Raw genomic sequence first — 19,455 nt, 5'->3', positions numbered from 1 at the left:
GAAAAGATATGTGAAACAAGAAGTTCCCTCAAAGAGACGGGTGGACAGTTGTAAAAACATGAATAAGAAATATAGAAGACAATACTTATCTGCCATGAGCAGAAAGAAAGAGGAAGAGGAGGTCCAGCCAGCCCCTTATATAGGGTCTCCGTCCCAGGGGAGGGGATTCCAAGGGCTGCTGGGAGTTGTAGTTTTAATGAAATTTTTTCTAATGTTAATGAAATAAATTCTCTGTAATTTTTCTGCTATGGGCATTAAAAAGAAAGGTTTAATGCAAGATACTCGCCTCCTGTCTGATATATAACTATGAATTATCACATGTGGAATTATATACATAACAATAAGTGTGAGAATCTGTCATATTCCAGGTTCTTCCTTTTGCTTTGATTCCTGCTTTGCAGACTCTTGGATTCTCCTGATGAGCTTCAAGAGGTAGTCACCTGAAATGGTCTTCCAACAGTCTGGAAGGAGTTCCCATGATGCTTAGCACTTGTTGGCCCTTTTTGCCTTCACTCTGCGGTCCAGCTCACCCCAAACCATCTGGATTGGGTTCAGGTCCGGTGACTGTGGAGGCCAGGTCATCTGGCGCAGCACCCATCACTCTCCTTCTTGGTCACATAGTCCTTACACAGCCTGGAGGTGTTTGGGGTCATTGTCCTGTTGGAAAACAAATAATGGTCCAACTAAACGCAAACCGGATGGAATAGCAGCCGCTGCAAGATGCTGGGGTAGCCATGCTGGGTCAGTATGCCTTCAATTGTGAATAAATCCCCAACAGTGTCACCAGCAAAGCACCCCCACACCATCACACCTCCTCCTCCACACCATCACACCTCCTCCTCCACACCATCACACCTCCTCCTCCACACCATCACACCTCCTCCTCCACACCATCACACCTCCTCCTCCACACCATCACACCTCCTCCTCCACACCATCACACCTCCTCCTCCACATCATCACACCTCCCCCCCCACACCATCACACCTCCTCCTCCACACCATCACACCTCCTCCTCCACACCATCACACCTACTCCTCCACACCATCACACCTCCTCCCCTACACCATCACACCTCCTCCCCCACACCATCACACCTCCTCCCCCACACCATCACACCTCCTCCCCCACACCATCACACCTCCTCCTCCACACCATCACACCTCCTCCTCCACACCAGCACACCTCCTCCTCCACACCATCACACCTCCTCCTCCACACCAGCACACCTCCTCCTCCACACCATCACACCTCCTCCACACCATCACACCTCCTCCTCCACACCATCACACCTCCTCCCCCACACCATCACACCTCCTCCAGCACACCTCCTCCTCCACACCAGCACACCTCCTCCTCCACACCATCACACCTCCTCCTCCTCCACACCATCACACCTCCTCCTTCACACCATCACACCTCCTCCTCCTCCACACCATCACACCTCCTCCCCCACACCATCACACCTCCTCCCCCACACCATCACACCTCCTCCCCCACACAGCACACCTCCTCCCCCACACCATCACACCTCCTCCTCCACACCATCACACCTCCTCCTCCACACCATCACACCTCCTCCCCCACACCATCACACCTCCTCCCCCACACCATCACACCTCCTCCCCCACACCATCACACCTCCTCCCCCACACCATCACACCTCCTCCTCCACACCATCACACCTCCTGCTTCACCTGGCCAAATGTCAGTTTAGCGCAGGGCAGCACAGAAGAGGATCGGGTCTTTTGCACTCTGTGTCCCGCAGCAGTCATTCATTGTCCCGTAGTTGCAAGGCAGCACGTCGGGACACACATCAGTCCCAACGTGCTGCCGCGCTACTACGGGACAATGAATGACTGCTGCGGAACACAGAGCGTACAAGTCCCGCAATGCTGCTGCGCTCACTCACCTTGCCGGGGAGATCTATTGTTACACTCTGATGTTGAAGAGGGAGAAGGGCGGAAGTGCGGACTGACAGGCTTCAGATAACGTCAAGCCTGGCGGGCCACACCCCCTTCCTCCCTCGCTCACGGCAGGAGCCTGAGCAGCCATAGGGGATCTAAAAAAGGTATTTATATGGGATTTTGGGTAAAAATATAGACAGGGATAGAGTCAGGGACAGATTCGGGGGAGGGATTAGGGACAGCTTAGTTGATGATAGGTACTCTTTATCCTCCGCAGCAGACGTGACTCTTGGTCTTCCTTTCCTGGGGCACTCCGCATGTCAGCCAGTATCTTTGTAGCTCTTGATGGTTTTTGTGACTGCACTTGGAGACACTTTCCACCTAGAAAATGACAGATTTTCAGTTGTTTCACACTTTTTTGTTATGTATATAATTCCACATGTGATATTTCATAGTTTTGATGCCTTCAGTGCGAATCTACAATATTCATAGTCATGAAAATAAAGAAAACTCTGAATGAGGTGTGTCCAAACTTTTGGTCTGTACTGTATATAAATATATATATATATATATATATATATATATATATATATATATATATATCTCAACTGACTCCAGTAAGTTAAACAGATTTGTAAATCACTTCTATAAAAAAAATCTTAATCCTTCCAGTATTTATAAGCTGCTGAAGTTGAGTTGTTCTTTTCTCTCTAACTGCTCTCTGATGACACCTGTCATGGGAGCTGTCCAGAGTAGGAGCGAATCCCCATAGCAAACCTCTTATGCTCCGGACAGTTCCTGAGACAGACAGAGGTGTCAGCAGAGAACACTGTTGTCAGACATAAAAGAACAACTCAACTTGAGCAACTGAGAAGTATTGGAAGGATTAAGATTTTTTTTAATAGAAGTAATTTACAAATCTGTTTAACCTGGAGCCAGTTCATATATATAAAAAAGTTTTTTCCTGGAATACACTTTTAATTATTATAAAGTTATTAGCATGAGACCGCAATCGGTAAATCACATGGCAGAAATGTGATGCACTTAAGCATGTAGACGTGGTCAAGACGACTTCCTGAAGTTCAAATCGAGCGTCAGAATGGAGAATAAAGATGATTTAAGTGACTGTGAACGTGACATGGTTGTTGGTGCCAGATGGACCGGTCTGAGGATTTCACAAACTGCTGATCTGCTGGGATTCTATTTCACAACCATCTCTAGGGTTTACAGAGAACGGGCCGAAAAAGAGACAATATTCAGTGAGCGGCAGTTGTGTGGAGGAAAATATCTTGTTGATGTCAGAGGGGAATGGGCAGACTGGTTCGAGGTGACAGAAAGGCAACGTCAACTTAAAAACCACTGGCTACAACCAAGGTCTGCAGAATATCATCTCTGTACACACAACATCAGGTCCATATGGAGAACTGTGTGATGTCATCATGTCCATATGGAGGAACTGTGTGATGTCATCATGTCTATATGAAGGAACTGTGTGATGTCATCATGTCCATATAGAGGAACTGTGTGATGTCATCATGTCCATATGGAGAACTGTGTGATGTCATCATGTCCATATGGAGGAACTGTGTGATGTCATCATGTCCATATGGAGGAACTGTGTGATGTCATCATGTCTATATGGAGGAACTGTGTGATGTCATCATGTCCATATGGAGGAACTGTGTGATGTCATCATGTCCATATGGAAGAACTGTGTGATGTCATCATGTCCATATGGAGAACTGTGTGATGTCATCATGTCCATATGGAGGAACTGTGTGATGTCATCATGTCCATATGGAAGAACTGTGTGATGTCATCATGTCCATATGGAGGAACTGTGTGATGTCATCATGTCCATATGGAGGAACTGTGTGATGTCATCATGTCCATATGGAAGAACTGTGCGATGTCATTATGTCCATATGGAAGAACTGTGTGATGTCATCATGTCCATATGGAGGAACTGTGTGATGTCGTCATGTCCATATGGAGGAACTGTGTGATGTCATCATGTCCATATGGAGGAACTGTGTGATGTCGTCATGTCCATATGGAGGAACTGTGTGATGTCATCATGTCCATATGGAGGAACTGTGTGATGTCATCATGTCCATATGGAGGAACTGTGTGATGTCATCATGTCCATATGGAGAACTGTGTGATGTCATCATGTCCATATGGAGGAACTGTGTGATGTCATCATGTCCATATGGAGGAACTGTGTGATGTCATCATGTCCATATGGAGGAACTGTGTGATGTCATCATGTCTATATGGAAGAACTGTGTGATGTCATCATGTCCATATGGAGGAACTGTGTGATGTCATCATGTCTATATGGAGGAACTGTGTGATGTCATCATGTCCATATGGAGGAACTGTGTGATGTATTCATGTCTATATGGAAGAACTGTGTGATGTCATCATATCCATATGGAGAACTGTGTGATGTCATCATGTCCATATGGAGAACTGTGTGATGTCATCATGTCCATATGGAGAACTGTGTGATGTCATCATGTCCATATGGAGGAACTGTGTGGTGTCATCATGTCCATATGGAGGAACTGTGTGATGTCATCATGTCCATATAGAGGAACTGTGTGATGTCATCATGTCCATATGGAGAACTGTGTGATGTCATCATGTCCATATGGAGGAACTGTGTGATGTCATCATGTCCATATGGGGGAACTACTGTGTGATGTCATCATGTCCATATGTCCAGCACCTTGTAGAAAGTATGCCCCAAAGAATAAAGGCCAAGGGGGGGGAGGGGGGGGGGGTCCAACTCAGGACTAGCAAGGTGCACATGATAATGTAGCCAGTGACGGTATATTGGACCAGCACATATTGGAGAAGTAATACTTGTAACGTACGGTCCTGCGGTTCGGCATACTGGCCACGGGCGCACGCCTTCCCCGTACTCCTGCACTGTGGCAGGCACGGATGTCGCTGAGGCTCGCATGCCGGGCCGCGGGCGCGCCCACGGTCCCTGCTTTTACTTAACTCGCCGTGTTCTGTTGCTCTCTGACTGCTGGCGTGCGCGCACCATCTCTCTAAGATTTAAAGGGCCAGCGTGCCAGTAACTGGTTATTGCCGCTGACCCTAAAAAGAACACGTACTTCCCCTTGATCCCTGCCGGATCTTTGTGCTACTGTGCCCTAGAGAAAGCATTCCCATAGTGTTCTGCCTTACCTGTGTCCCAATTCTATTGCTACATCTTCTGACCTCTGAACCTTGCCGCCTGCCCTGACCTTTGCTACTTATCTGACCACTGTATCTCGCCGCCTGGCCTGACCTACCTGCCAGTCCCCGACTCTTACTAGATCTTTATAGCAGTTGGGATTTGTCCCCTATTACAAAGAACAATTAGTGGCACAAAAAAAAACAAGCCTCACATGGGTCTGTGGGGGGGTAAATTTAATGCGTTATGGCTAATAAAAGGCGAGGAGGAGAAAACGAAAGTGCAAAAATAAAAAAGTGCTTAAAGGGGTACTCTGCCCCTTGAAATCTTCCTTTGGATAGGGGATAAGATGTCTGATCGCGACACCCCAGACATCCGATGCATGGAGCGAACTTGCCGGATGACTGGCGATGCGGGGCGGAGGCTCGTGACGTCATGGCCAAGCCCCGCTCATGCCATCACGGCCACGCCCCCTCAATGCAAGTCTATGGGAGGGGGCGTGACGTCACGTCACGCCCCCTCCCATAGACTTGCATTGAGGGGGCACGGCCGTGACGTCACGAGCCTCCGGCGCTGCACGCGGCGCTCTAAACTAATGCCGGGTGCTGCAGGGAGATCATGGGGCCCCCCAGCAGCAGGACCCCCGCGATCAGACATCTTATCCCCTATCCTTTGGATAGGGGATAAGATGTCTAGGAGCAGAGTACCCCCTTTAAGGGGTTACAAGATGAGAATGGGGCCTTACATTGGATTTTTAATACCCTGCTACTATTCCCCAACACTGAACAGGATCTTGAGTCCTGCTACAGATTCTGTAATAAGAATCACAATATATATATATATATATATATATATATATATATATATGGATATATATCTCTATGTGTGTATTTAAATATATATGTAATAGGACGGCACTCGGCCTGGAACCACCGAATCCATGAAATTACATTATTTAATCAGAAATTACTAATATTTAGTCATTTTCCTCTACTTTCCCTATCAGAATACATTGTAGCGGATATTTATGGAAAGAAAATTGGTTTATCCAGCGAAAATGTTGTTAGAAAATGATAAATGACAAGAAATTAAAAAAAATGAGAGAGAGAGAGAGAGAGAGAGAGAGAACACCCGGGTAATCTAATACGTCCATTCTATAGCTCTACATGTGATTTATAGGGATTAAATTGTCTTTTCCAGCATTACTCGCCATGTCACTATTTACTGCTCAGAACATTAGGCCGCGTTCACGTTTTGTAAGCTGCGGATTTCACTTTAGGGGCACAAAGTGGTAATTGGTAAAAAAAAGAAAAACAAAACAAAAAAAACATATAAAATATAATATTTTATAAAAAAAAAAAAATATAATATAATATAAAATATATTAACCAGAGGTGTCAGTTCTAAAAGGGGTACTCCACTGGAAAACATTTTTTTTTTAAATGAACTGGTGCCATAAAGTTAAACAGATTTGTAAATTACTTCTATTAAAAAAATCTTAATCCTTCCAGTACTTATCAGCTGCTTTATGCTCCACAGGAAGTTCTTTTCTTTTTGAATTTCCTTTCTAGTCTGACCGCAGTGCTCTCTGCTGACACCACTGTCCGTGTGAGGAACTGTCCAGAGTAGGAGAGGTTTGCTATGGGGATTTTCTTCTACACCGGACAGTTCCTAAAATGGACAGAGGTGTCAGCGGGGAGCACTGTGGTCAGACTAGAAAGGAAATTCAAAAAGAAAAGAACTTCCTGTGGAGCATACAGCAGCTGATAAGTATTGGAGGGAATAAGATTTTTTACTAGAAGTAATTTACAAATCTGTTTAACTTTCGGGCACCAGATGATTTAGAAATTTTTTTTTCCAGTGGAGTACCCCTTTAAGACTCCTTTCGGCAGCACAGAGAGTTTTCTTTTGAATTCTCTAAGGCAAAGTTCACACAATGCAAAATCAATAAAAAAAATAAAAAAATAAAAATAAAAAAAAGAGGCAGAAAATAGGTGTAAAAAGCCAGGTTTACACATAATCTTTTGCTAGTAATTTTTACTGAAACCAGAAGCGAAACCAAATCAGAGAAAACCTTTTTCTTTGTTTAAACCCACTCTATCTATCTATCTATCTATCTATCTCATATCTATCTTTCTATCTATCTCATATCTATCTATCTATCTATCTATCTATCTCAAATCTATCTTTCTATCTATCTCATATCTATTTATCTATCTATCTATCTCATATCTATCTATCTATCTCTCATATCTATCTATCTCTCATATCTATCTATCTCATATCTATCTAATATCTATCTATCTCATATCTATCTCTCATATCTATCTATCTCTCATATCTATCTATCTCATATCTATCTCATATCTATCTATCTCATATCTATCTCATATCTATCTATCTCATATCTATCTCATCTATCTATCTATCTCTCTCATATCTATCTATCTCATATCTATCTATCTATCTATCTCGCTCATATCTATCTCTCTCATATCTATCTATCTATCTATCTATCTCATATCTATTTATCTATCTTATATCTATCTATGTATCTCATATTTATCTATCTATCTCATATCTATCTATCTATCTATCTATCCCATATCTATCTATCTATCTATCTATCCCATATCTATCTATCTATCTATCTATCTATCTATCTATCTATCTATCTATCTCATATCTATCTATCTCATATCTATCTATCTATCTAATATCTATATCATATCATATCTATCTATCTCATATCTATATCATATCTATCTATCTCATATCTATCTCTCTCATATATATCTCTCTCATATCTATCTCTCTCATATCTATCATATCTATTTATCTATCTCATATCTATCTATCTCATATCTATCTATCTCATATCTATCTATCTATCTCATATCTATCTATCTCATATCTATCTATCTCATATCTATCTATATATCTCATATCTATCTCATATCTATCTATCTCATATCTATCTCTCTCGTATCTATATATCTCATATCTATCTATCTATCTATCTATCTATCTATCTATCTATCTCTAACACAATTAACCTGTATTGAAGGGGTTAAGTGGGCAGCTGCTCTCTATGCTGTGGGGCCAGGGCTGGGTGTTTTTATGTATTCGCGTACATTGTCAGTAGTATACGGGAGGTGACAGCTTCCCTGCTGTTTAGCCCCTGACAAATGTCTCCTTGCGGCCTCCAGCAGAGACTCTGTCCCCTCTGGATGCCTCCTCCATCAAGGCCGCAGGCGTTGTCCCTGCTTGTGATGCTTCGTTTCCATGGAGACGGCTGGTGCATCCCAATGTTACTGTCATGGCAAATAATGAGTGGTGGCTCGTTTAACCCCTTTATTGCCCTGCGCTCTGCGCCCCGTGACTCCTGTAGATAATATTTTCATAAGAAGTCATACATCATGTCATTCCCTAACTAAGAACCCCAAATATAATTGGATTTGCATGGTAACACCCAGCTGTGCCGCCTGTGCCATGTCTCGCCGCAGAGTATCAGGGAGGTTCACTTGGGGTCTGAATATAATTCACTTGGGGTCATATGTAATCGTATCTGTATTTGTGATTTCCTGCAGCCGCCGCCATGTCGGGGCCTGATATGAAGCGGTGAAGCGGAGTTTATGCGCATTATAAAACCATGAGGATTGGATCTGTAGTTCTGAAGTTTTTTTGGTTTATATGGTTTTATATAAATACAAGCTACTATTATAGAGTGAAGAATGTACAGCGCTACGGAATCTGTGTGATAAAAATACGGAATTATTATTATTTTTAGTAGCAGTTGTATTGTTATCATTTCTGCTTCATAGGCACCACATCCATAATGGGTAGGCTTCCTGCTCACAGCTGTGCCCACGGTGCCCATTGCCTTCTATGGGTCCATACTTTATACCAGGGCACACAGGGCATACGTGTACACCCTGAAGTGTTAAAGGGGTATTCCGGCTTTATACATCTAAATGTATGATTGTAGGGGTCCCGCCGGTGGGGATCCCCCTGCAATCTCGGTGCAACCCCCGGCATTCTGTGCTGGGTGCTGCCTCCGAGACGGGGATGTGACTTCACGGCCACGCCCCCTAGTGCCAGCACGCCACGCCCCTTCCATTCATGTCTATGGGAGGGGGCGTGACGGCCGTCACGCCCCCTCCCATAGGCATGAATGGAGGGGGTGTAGCATGACATCACAAGTAGGTGTGTCTATGAAGCAGCGTAATGCCTTCATAGGCGGTGAATGACAGCTACTACCAGTAGCCGGGCACTCACTGCTAATGACGGGCAGGGTCAATCCCACTGCTGCCCGTCCTTAAAGGAAAACTCTTTTCAACACTCACATAGAAATGAATGGGGGGCTTGCCGGCAGCAGCATGTGCCCCTCTCCTGTTCTGGTGATTGCGGGGGGTCTCATCGGTCGGACCCCCTGCGATCATCTACTTATCCCCTATCCTATGAATAGGGGTTAAGTTAATTTTAGTCGGAGTACTACTTTACCTCTTCAGACTCAGTGAGAAATGCCGATCACGGCATCTGAAAGAGTAAATTACATGTGTCGGTTTACTCAGTGGTCTCATCAGAGCCTGGCAGCACGATCACAGGCGTCCGATGTGTTAAAATGGCAGCAGAGCTCCCCTTACTAGCTTTCTACGGCCAGATTGTCGATCCAATGATTCAGCATGTCAGATTGTATCAGTAGAGCGCCGATCACACTGTACAATGCTATGCAATAGCACAGCATTGTACAATACAAGCAATCTAATGATTGCTTATATTAGAGAGGTGTAACTACAAAGTACAATTGGTCACACAAAAAACAAGCCTCCTCTGGGTCTGTGAGTGGAAAAATAAAAAAGTTATGGCTCTTTGTGTACGTTCACACTGTGGAATCTCCGTTCGCAGAATTCCGGGAGCGGAGATTCTGTCTGGTGGCCGTAGGACAGCGCGGCACTGTGCCGTCACCATTGACTGCTATGCAGTGCTGGTGGACTTCCGCGCAAAGAATGAACATGTTCCTTCTTTGTGCGGAACAATATCAACTGAAACGGGTCTCGTGGAACGGGTCTCATGGAAGACCCATTCACACTGATGGCAATGTTCACTGCGCAGAATTCCACTGTGTGAACATACCCTTAACCCCTTAAGGAACATTTGGGGCTTAAGGATTTTTTCTCCTCGCCTTCAAAAAATCATAACTCTTTTATATTTTCATCCACAGACGAGTATGAGGGCTTGTTTTTTGTGCGACCAGTTGTCCGTTGTAATTCCATCACTCACTTTACCATAAAATGTATGACACAACCAAAAAAATACTATTTGTGTGGGGAAATTGATAAGAAAACAGCAATTTTGCTAATTTTGGAAGGTTTCTTTTTCACGCTGTACACTTTCCGGTAAAATAGACCTGTTTTCTTTATTCTGTGGGTCAATACGATTAAAATGATAACCATGATAACATACTTTTCTATTATTATACCACTTAAAAAAAAAAAGGCAAACTTTGTAACCAAATTAGTGCATTTAAAACCCCTCTATTTTGCTGACCTATAACTTTTTCATTTTTCCGTATAAGCAGCGGTATGAGGGTTCATTTTTTTGTGCTTAATCTGTAATATTTTTTTTATACCACATTTGCATATATAAAACTTTTAATCCATTTTTTATCAATTTTATTTGGAATAAAGTGGGGACTTTTTTTTTTTACGTTCACGCCGTTCACCGTACGGGATAATTAACATTATTTTGAAAAAGTTCGGATATTTACACACGTGGCGATATCAAATATGTTTAGTAAAACATTTTTTTTACTCTTTTTGGGGGTAAAATGGGGAAAAACGGACAATTTACATTTTTATTGGGGAAGGGATTTTTCAAATTTTTGAAACTTTTTTTTTTACTTTTTTACTTTTATTTTTACACTTTTTATGTCCCCATAGGAGACTATTTATAGCAATCATTCGATTGCTAATACTGTTCAGTGCTATGCATAGGACTGATCAGTGTTATCGGTGATCATCTTCTCTGGTCTGCTCAATCTCAGACCAGAGCAGAAGACCCGTGGAAGGCAGCGGAGGCAGGGGAGGGGACCTCCATCTGCCATTCTGGATGATCGGATCGCCGCGGCAGCGCTGTGGGCGATCCGATCATCCATTTTAGTGACCGCAGCGCTGCAGATGCCGTGATCTGTATTGATCACGGCATCTGAGGGGTTAATGGCAGACATCCGTGCGATCGCGGATGCCGCCCATTACGGGTGGGTCCCTGGCTGCGATCAGCAGCAGGGACCTGCGGTGCATGACCCGAGCATTGCTCCGATGCTTGCGGTTATGTATAGGGCGTAAATGTACGGCCTGGGGCGGTAAGTGCCACCTCACCTGGACGTACATTTACGTCCTGCGTCGTTAAGGGGTTAAAAAGCGAGTCTGTGTCCTTAAGGGGTTCAAAGAAGCAGTTATGGCTTCCATTGGCATTTGTACTTATTTTTTTTTTCTGTTTGCACAATTCCCAGGGATCATTTGCTCTTGTCTGACATGAAGTTTGCTTGGGTCATGAAATCGACAGTCGGAGTTCCTCTGTTTCCAAAGAAGGTAATCATGGATGTAGTAAACAAGTATGTTGTCGTGCTGAGTCACGTTAGGTCGGGGTTATTATGTCATGTGCTCCAACATTTTATTGCATTAACAATCTTAATTGTAAATGTACTATGTTGCAAAACTACAACTCCCAGCATGCCTTGACAGCCAAAAGCTGTCTGGGCATGCTGTGAGTTTTAGTTTTGCAACATCTGGAGGGCCACAGCTTAGGCTGCGTTCACATCACGATTTTTCCATCCGAATATCGGACCGAAAAATCTGATGAAAACTTATTCCAAGAATCGTATGCAATCGTATCTAAAAAATGACACTTATCCAATAAAAAAATCGTATGGTTGGAAAATTTCATCCGATTTAATCCGATTTCTTTCAGAAAAATCGGATCATGTTTGATGTCAAGGGCAATAAAGCCGTTTCATTGGATTCTTGTGGTAATTCCACAGCTACTCTATGACATCGACGACCATAGGGCCTCAGTCTTAAAAAGATTACCGTATTTATCGGGGTAAACCACGCACCGGCCTATAACACGCACCCTCATTTTACCAAGGATATTTGGGTAAAAAAAAGTTTTTTACCCAAATATCCATGGTAAAATGAGGGTGCGTGTGTGCGCGTGTATACCCCGATATACCCCCAGGAAAGGCAGCGGGAGAGAGGCCGTCGCTGCCCGCTTCTCTCCCCCTGCCTTTCCTAGGGTCTAGAGCCCTGCTGCCGGCCCTTCTCTCCCGCTGGCTATCGGCGCCGCTGCCCGTTCTGTCCCCCTGACTATAGCCAGGGGGAGAGAAGCGGCGCCGACAGCCAGGGGGAGAGAAGGGGCAGCGGCACCCATTGCCGGCGCCGCTACCCAGTTGCCTCCCCCCATCCCCGGTGGCATAATTACCTGGGTCGGGTCCACGCTGCTGCAGGCCTCCGGCGTGCGTCCCCTGCGTCATTGCTATGCGCTGCACGGCGCGGCGCATGACGTCAGTGCGCCGCGCCGTGCATAGCAACAACGCAGGGGACGCACGCCGGAGGCCTGCAGCAGCGCGGACCCGACCCAGGTAATTATGCCACCGGGGATGGGGGGAGGCAACGGGGCAGCGGCGCCGGCAATGGGTGCCGCTGCCCCTTCTCTCCCCCTGGCTGTCGGCGCCGCTTCTCTCCCCCTGGCTATCGGTTTGTGGCAGCATATAGTGGCTGAATGAGACAGCCTGGAGTTTATGGCAGCATGAGGAGACCATAGAGTGACTGAATAAGACAGCTTGGATGAGGCTGAAGCATGAGGAGACCATATAGTGACTGAATAAGACAGCTTGGATGAGGCTGAAGCATGAGGAGACCATATAGTGGCTGAATGAGACAGCCTGGAGGTGGCAGCAACAGCATCAGGAGTCATGGTGTGGTGGGTGTCAATACCAGTGCCCGGTGACGAAGGTGGGTGAAAGAAGGAGAACAGATGTGTGGCATCAGGCGGGTGGAAGGATCAGAATAGTAGCTGAGGCAGGTAGGCAGCAGAAAACGGTCCTTTTTCTCAAAATATTGGTGTGCACAAATAAGTATTGAGGATATGCATTACGTAAAACTTAACTTTTCTTAGGATAAAATATATGGACCCAATTATTTTTTTTTTAATCTAACAAAAGGAAAGGTGTGCAAAAAACACCATACGCCACCAATACCACCAAGTATTTATGCGATGCAAAGACCTCTAAAAGGTGGAAAGTAACAACGTATGGTCCATTGTAAGTGGTGAGGGTAAAAACTTCCCCTGTAAGGCCCTACTCTTGCACATTAATTCCCTTCTTGCCAAGTGTTACTCATCCTAAAAAGGGCGGCCCCACACAGGAACCTCTTCCTATTTCCACCTACAAACATCGCCATTTCCCAGGGTTTTTAGTTGGTTCCTGTATGGGGCCGCACTTTTTAGGACGAGTAACACTTGCCAAGAAGGGAATTAATGTGCGAGAGTAGGGCCTTTACAGGGGAAGTTTTTACCCCCACCGGTTACAATGGAACATACGTTGTTCCCTTCCACCTTTTAGAGGTCTTTGCATCACATCAACTTGATGGTATTGGTGGCACATAGTGTTTTTTGTACACCTTTCCTTTTGTTAAATGAAAAAAAAATTTGGGGGTCCATATATTTTATCCTAAGAAAAGTTATGTTTTACAGAATGCATATCCTCAATACTTACTTGTGGTCTAATGCAGAGGAATTTCTGAAACTGGGGACCAGCACCTTAATTATGTTTTGCAGTATCCATGGCAGCACAATGACCGAGCCTGGAGGTGGTAGCATCAGCATGAGGAGACCATATGGTGGCACAATGACAGTGCCTGAAGGTGGTAGCATCAGCATGAGGAGACCATATGGCCGCACAATGACAGAGTGTGGAGGCGGTAGCATCAGCATGAGGAGACCATAAAGAAGCACAATTAGAGAGTCTGGAGGTGGCAGCATCAGCATGAGAAGACCATATTGTCACGATGCCGGCTGGCAGGTAGTGGATCCTCTGTGTCAGAGAGGGATTGGCGAGGACCGCGCTAGTGGACCGGTTCTAAGTCACTACTGGTTTTCACCAGAGCCCGCCGCAAAGCGGGATGGTCTTGCTGCGGCGGTAGTGACCAGGTCGTATCCACTAGCAACGGCTCACCTCTCTGACTGCTGATGACAGGCGCGGTACAAGGGAGTAGGCAGAAGCAAGGTCGGACGTAGCAGAAGGTCGGGGGCAGGCGGCAAGGATCGTAGTCAGGGGCAACGGCAGGAGGTCAGGAACACGGACTAGGAACAGACAAGGGAACGCTTTCACTAGGCACAAGTGCAACAAGATCCGGCAAGGGAGTGCAGGGGAAGTGAGGTGATATAGGGAAGTGCACAGGTGGGAGCCAATTAAGCTAATTGGAAGATTGGGCCAGGCACCATCATTGGTGCACTGGCCCTTTAAATCGCAGAGACCCGGCGCGCGCGCGCCCTAGGGAGCGGGGCCGCGCGCGCCGGGACAGGACCGAGGGAGAGCGAGTCAGGTACGGGGGCCGGGGTGCGCATCGCGAGCGGGCGCTATCCGCATCGCGAATCGCATCCCGGCTGAAGGCGGGACCGCAGCGCACCCGGTCAGTGGATCTGACCGGGGCGCTGCAACAACGAAGATGAGGTGAGCGCTCCGGGGAGGAACGGGGACCCGGAGCGCTCGGCGTAACAGTACCCCCCCCCTTGGGTCTCCCCCTCTTCTTGGGGCCAAAGAACCTGAGGAAAAAAAACTCAATTTTTCCGTGATGAGGTCCGATGCAAATTAGGAGGGGTTCTGTGTGGAAACGTACGAGACAGTCCAATCTTTTATTGTAAAAACAATAGATGTAGAGGGGTCTGGCGAGACTGGTCACAGGAACGTAGAACCTGTTGATGAGAGAGGCCAAAAAAATTTTTCCTGCAGATCCGGAATCCAAGAAGAGCATAGTAGAGAAGGAGAAGGTAGAGGCAGATATCCGCACAGGCACAGTAAGGCGTGGAGAAGCAGAGTTGACATCAAGAACTGTGTCACCTTTGTGCGGAGTCAGCGTACGTCTTTCCAGGCGGGGAGGACGGATAGGACAATCCTTCAGGAAGTGTTCGGTACCGGCATAGTACAGGCAAAGATTCTCCATGCGGCGTCGTGTCCTCTCTTGAGGTGTCAAGCAAGACCGGTCAACTTGCATAGCCTCCGCGGCGGGAAGCACAGGAACAGATTGCAGAGGACCAGAGGAGAGAGGAGCCGGAGAGAAAAAACGCTTCGTGCGAACAAAGTCCATATCCAGGCGGAGCTCCAGACGCCATCCGGAAGAACGCATGTCAATGCGAGTGGCTAGATGAATGAGTTCATGTAGGTCAGCAGGAGTCTCTCGTGCGGCCAGAACATCTTTAATGTTGCTGGATAGGCCTTTTTTAAAGGTCGCGCAGAGAACCTCACTATTCCAGGACAACTCGTAAGCAAGAGCACGGAACTGAATGGCGTACTCGCCAACGGAAGAAACACCCTGGGCCAGGTTCAGCAGGGCAATCTCGGCTGAAGAAGCTCGGGCAGGTTCCTCAAAGACACTACGAATTTCCGAGAAGAAGGAGTGTACAGAGGCAGTGACGGGGTCATTGCGGTCCCAGAGCGGTGCGGCCCATGACAGGGCTTTTCCAGACAGAAGGCAGAACACGAAAGCCACCTTAGACCTTTCAGTAGGAAACTGGTCCGACATCATCTCCAAGTGCTGGGAACATTGCGAAAGAAAGCCACGGCAATACTTAGAGTCCCCATTAAATTTGTCCGGCAAGGACAGGCGGAGGCTAGGAGTGGCCACTCGCTGCGGAGGAGGTGCAGGAGCTGGCGGAGGAGAAGATTGCTGGAGAAGTTGCGACTGAAGTTGGTGCGAAATGGTGGACATTTCCGACAGCTGACGGGTTAGAAGGGCGATCTGTCGGGCTTGCTGGGCGGCCACCGTGGTGAGGTCAGCGACAACTGGCAGAGGAACTTCAGCGGGATCCATGGCCGGATCTACTGTCACGATGCCGGCTGGCAGGTAGTGGATCCTCTGTGTCAGAGAGGGATTGGCGAGGACCGCGCTAGTGGACCGGTTCTAAGTCACTACTGGTTTTCACCAGAGCCCGCCGCAAAGCGGGATGGTCTTGCTGCGGCGGTAGTGACCAGGTCGTATCCACTAGCAACGGCTCACCTCTCTGACTGCTGATGACAGGCGCGGTACAAGGGAGTAGGCAGAAGCAAGGTCGGACGTAGCAGAAGGTCGGGGGCAGGCGGCAAGGATCGTAGTCAGGGGCAACGGCAGGAGGTCAGGAACACGGACTAGGAACAGACAAGGGAACGCTTTCACTAGGCACAAGTGCAACAAGATCCGGCAAGGGAGTGCAGGGGAAGTGAGGTGATATAGGGAAGTGCACAGGTGGGAGCCAATTAAGCTAATTGGAAGATTGGGCCAGGCACCATCATTGGTGCACTGGCCCTTTAAATCGCAGAGACCCGGCGCGCGCGCGCCCTAGGGAGCGGGGCCGCGCGCGCCGGGACAGGACCGAGGGAGAGCGAGTCAGGTACGGGGGCCGGGGTGCGCATCGCGAGCGGGCGCTATCCGCATCGCGAATCGCATCCCGGCTGAAGGCGGGACCGCAGCGCACCCGGTCAGTGGATCTGACCGGGGCGCTGCAACAACGAAGATGAGGTGAGCGCTCCGGGGAGGAACGGGGACCCGGAGCGCTCGGCGTAACACATATGATGGCACAATAACAGAGCGTGGAGGTGGTAGCATTAGGATGAGGAGACCATAGAGCAGAATGAGAGAGCTTGGAGGTGGCAGTAGCAGCATGAGGGCCTTGCCAACTGAGGGTTGAGTTTGAAGAACCCTCCAACTGTTGACTGGGGGTGGAGGATGTCAATTGGGATGAAGTGGATGACCGAGTGAACCGATCAATCACGGCTGCTGGGTTGTTGGTCAAGACAGCACCTGGAGCTCAGACCACTTGCTGCGACTCCGGCTGCCACACGTTCCTACTCTGCTGCGACCGATGAATTTAGGCCTCTGCCACTCCTCTGTACCCGGCCTGGCACTACTCTGCCTGACATATTTATTGCATATATGAGGGGAGTACAATACGCTACGCTTAAAACAGTATTTGTCTAGAACAGAAGCAGGTGTGTTCTATTGGCTTTCCTTTCACAGTATCTAGGCCCTTGACAGATTAACAGATACAAAATAGTACTCTACTTAGATGTACGTATGTGGATATGCACTTATGAGGGCAGAAAAATGCACTACAGTACGCTTAAAAATTTATTTTTGCACAACACCAGCAGTACACAACAGTACTGCAGCACACAGTCATTGTGTACTAAACCCAAAATTGCACAGACTATTAGGAATGGACTGCTGAGTATTATACCGTCTACAGACTAGTATAACCAGCAGACCATTTGTTGTGGAACAAAGAGGGCAGAAAAATGCGGTACAGTACGCTTAAAAAAAAACAACAACTTATTTTTGGACAACACCAGCAGTACACAACAGTGTGCAGCACACAAAAGCTGTGTACTAAACCCAAAATTGCACTCTCTCACAGACTATTAGGAATGGACTGCTGTGTATTATACTGTTTACAGACTAGTATAACCAGCAGATGATTTGTTGTGGAATAAAGACACAGAATTGCGCTGAAAAATTATTCCTGCCTCCTCTGCTAAGGTTTATGAAGTTGAGGCAGCTTGTTGAAATGTATGAGGCAACAGCTATCTGCCCCTCTCTGTAATACAATGCGGAAGAAAGTGACTGGGAGATTAATGGCTGCAGTAAAAATCCTTCTCAGTGAAAAAAGCACTGCTCTCTGTCCACCAGAACGCTGATGTGACTAGGAGGTGAAACGCTGCTGGAAAAAGCTTTTCTGTGTAACACACACACAGTGATGTCCGTCCTATCTCTCTGCAGTGTAATGAATGACTGGCTGCAATATGGCTGCCGATTATATAGGGCTGTGGCATCACAGGGGTGACTGGCTGCTGATAGGCTGCATCCTGCATGTGATTCAGGGTCATCCCGCCTACCGTTGTTCCCGCCTTCCCAGCGTTCCTTGCCTCATGTCCTAACATGTGGATCCGCCATTTTAGATCCTGGACCGCACTAAATGGAGTTTAATTAAGCGATTCGTGCAATAGAATCGTGGCGATATTCGCATTCGTTGCGAATCGAATACTTCATGAAATTCGTAACGAATTTGGATTGGTCAGCTTCGTTTCGCTAATCTGTTGTCATAAACAAAAAATTATAATTTTTTAACAGAAATATACTTACTTTCAAAGTTTGAAGCATTTTCGAAGAAATTGGAGACTATTTTCGTGCATGTACACTGTGAGTTTGGAGGCACCAGAACTACTTTTTGACGCCTGTTCCTCTTTCGTACAGTATCTTTTAAAACCCTCTCTTACTGACCGCCATTTTTTTTGCATCTTCTCATCTAAGAAATTAAAAAAGTTTTGTTAAACTTTGGGACTGTCAAACACACCTACATTCTTGTATGATAATTGTCAGAGTGTTTTTCATGGGTATGATGCCGCAGTGCTGGACGACCTTGTACTAATAGGATTAATTCCTCAGTCGGGAAGTCAGGTACCATCTCACCCTCATTTCCCTTTGACTTTTTATTTTTTTTGGGATACCTAAATTAAATAACAAAACATAATTTGTCTAAAAACAATTTGAAACCAAAAGGCAACTATAGCTAAATGTGGCCAGGGGGGTGGTCTATCAACAGGGGGTGGTCTATCATGATGGGGAAAGGGAACTGGGAGAATTAAAAAATTTATTAAAGGGGTACTACCGTGCTGACAACTTATCCCCTATCTAAAGAATAGGGGATAAGTTGCCTGATCGCGCGGGGTCTCGCACGCAGCACGCTCTCGCACGCAGCACCCCGCTCTCATCAGGACCCGGAGCGAACATCTGCTCCGGGTCTGATAACGGGGCCGGTGATCGTGACGTCACAGCTCCGCCCCGTGTGACGTCATGCTCCGCCCCTCAATGCAAGTCTATGGCAGGGGGCGAGACAGCTGTCTCGCCCCCTGCCATAGACTTACATTGAGGGGCAGAGCGTGACGTCACATGGGGGCGTAGCCGTGACGTCACGATACTCCGGCCCCATGATCGGCAGTCATCAGACCAGGAGCGATGTTCGCTCCGGGGCCTGAGGAGAGCGGGGTGCTGCGTGCGAGATCACGGGGGTTCCCAGCGGCGGGACCCCGCGCGATCAGGCAAATTA

The 19,455-nt window shown here is 46.8% G+C and overlaps 1 long non-coding RNA gene across 1 annotated transcript; it reads right to left on the bottom strand.

The window, feature by feature from the left end:
• Positions 1–316: 316 nt before the first annotated feature.
• LOC130296897 (uncharacterized) lies at positions 317–18,635 on the bottom strand. Its single transcript, XR_008849334.1, has 3 exons — positions 18,492–18,635; positions 2,169–2,288; positions 317–657 (listed from the first exon to the last, which is right to left on the bottom strand). It is a non-coding gene; the product is annotated as an uncharacterized LOC130296897 (long non-coding RNA).
• Positions 18,636–19,455: the final 820 nt, after the last annotated feature.

This window comes from Hyla sarda, chromosome 12 (assembly GCF_029499605.1).
Source record: "Hyla sarda isolate aHylSar1 chromosome 12, aHylSar1.hap1, whole genome shotgun sequence".
In the NCBI taxonomy this organism is placed as follows: domain Eukaryota; kingdom Metazoa; phylum Chordata; class Amphibia; order Anura; family Hylidae; genus Hyla; species Hyla sarda.
Note: the sequence above shows the minus strand (reverse complement) of the source record. Positions and strands in the feature narration are given on the sequence as shown.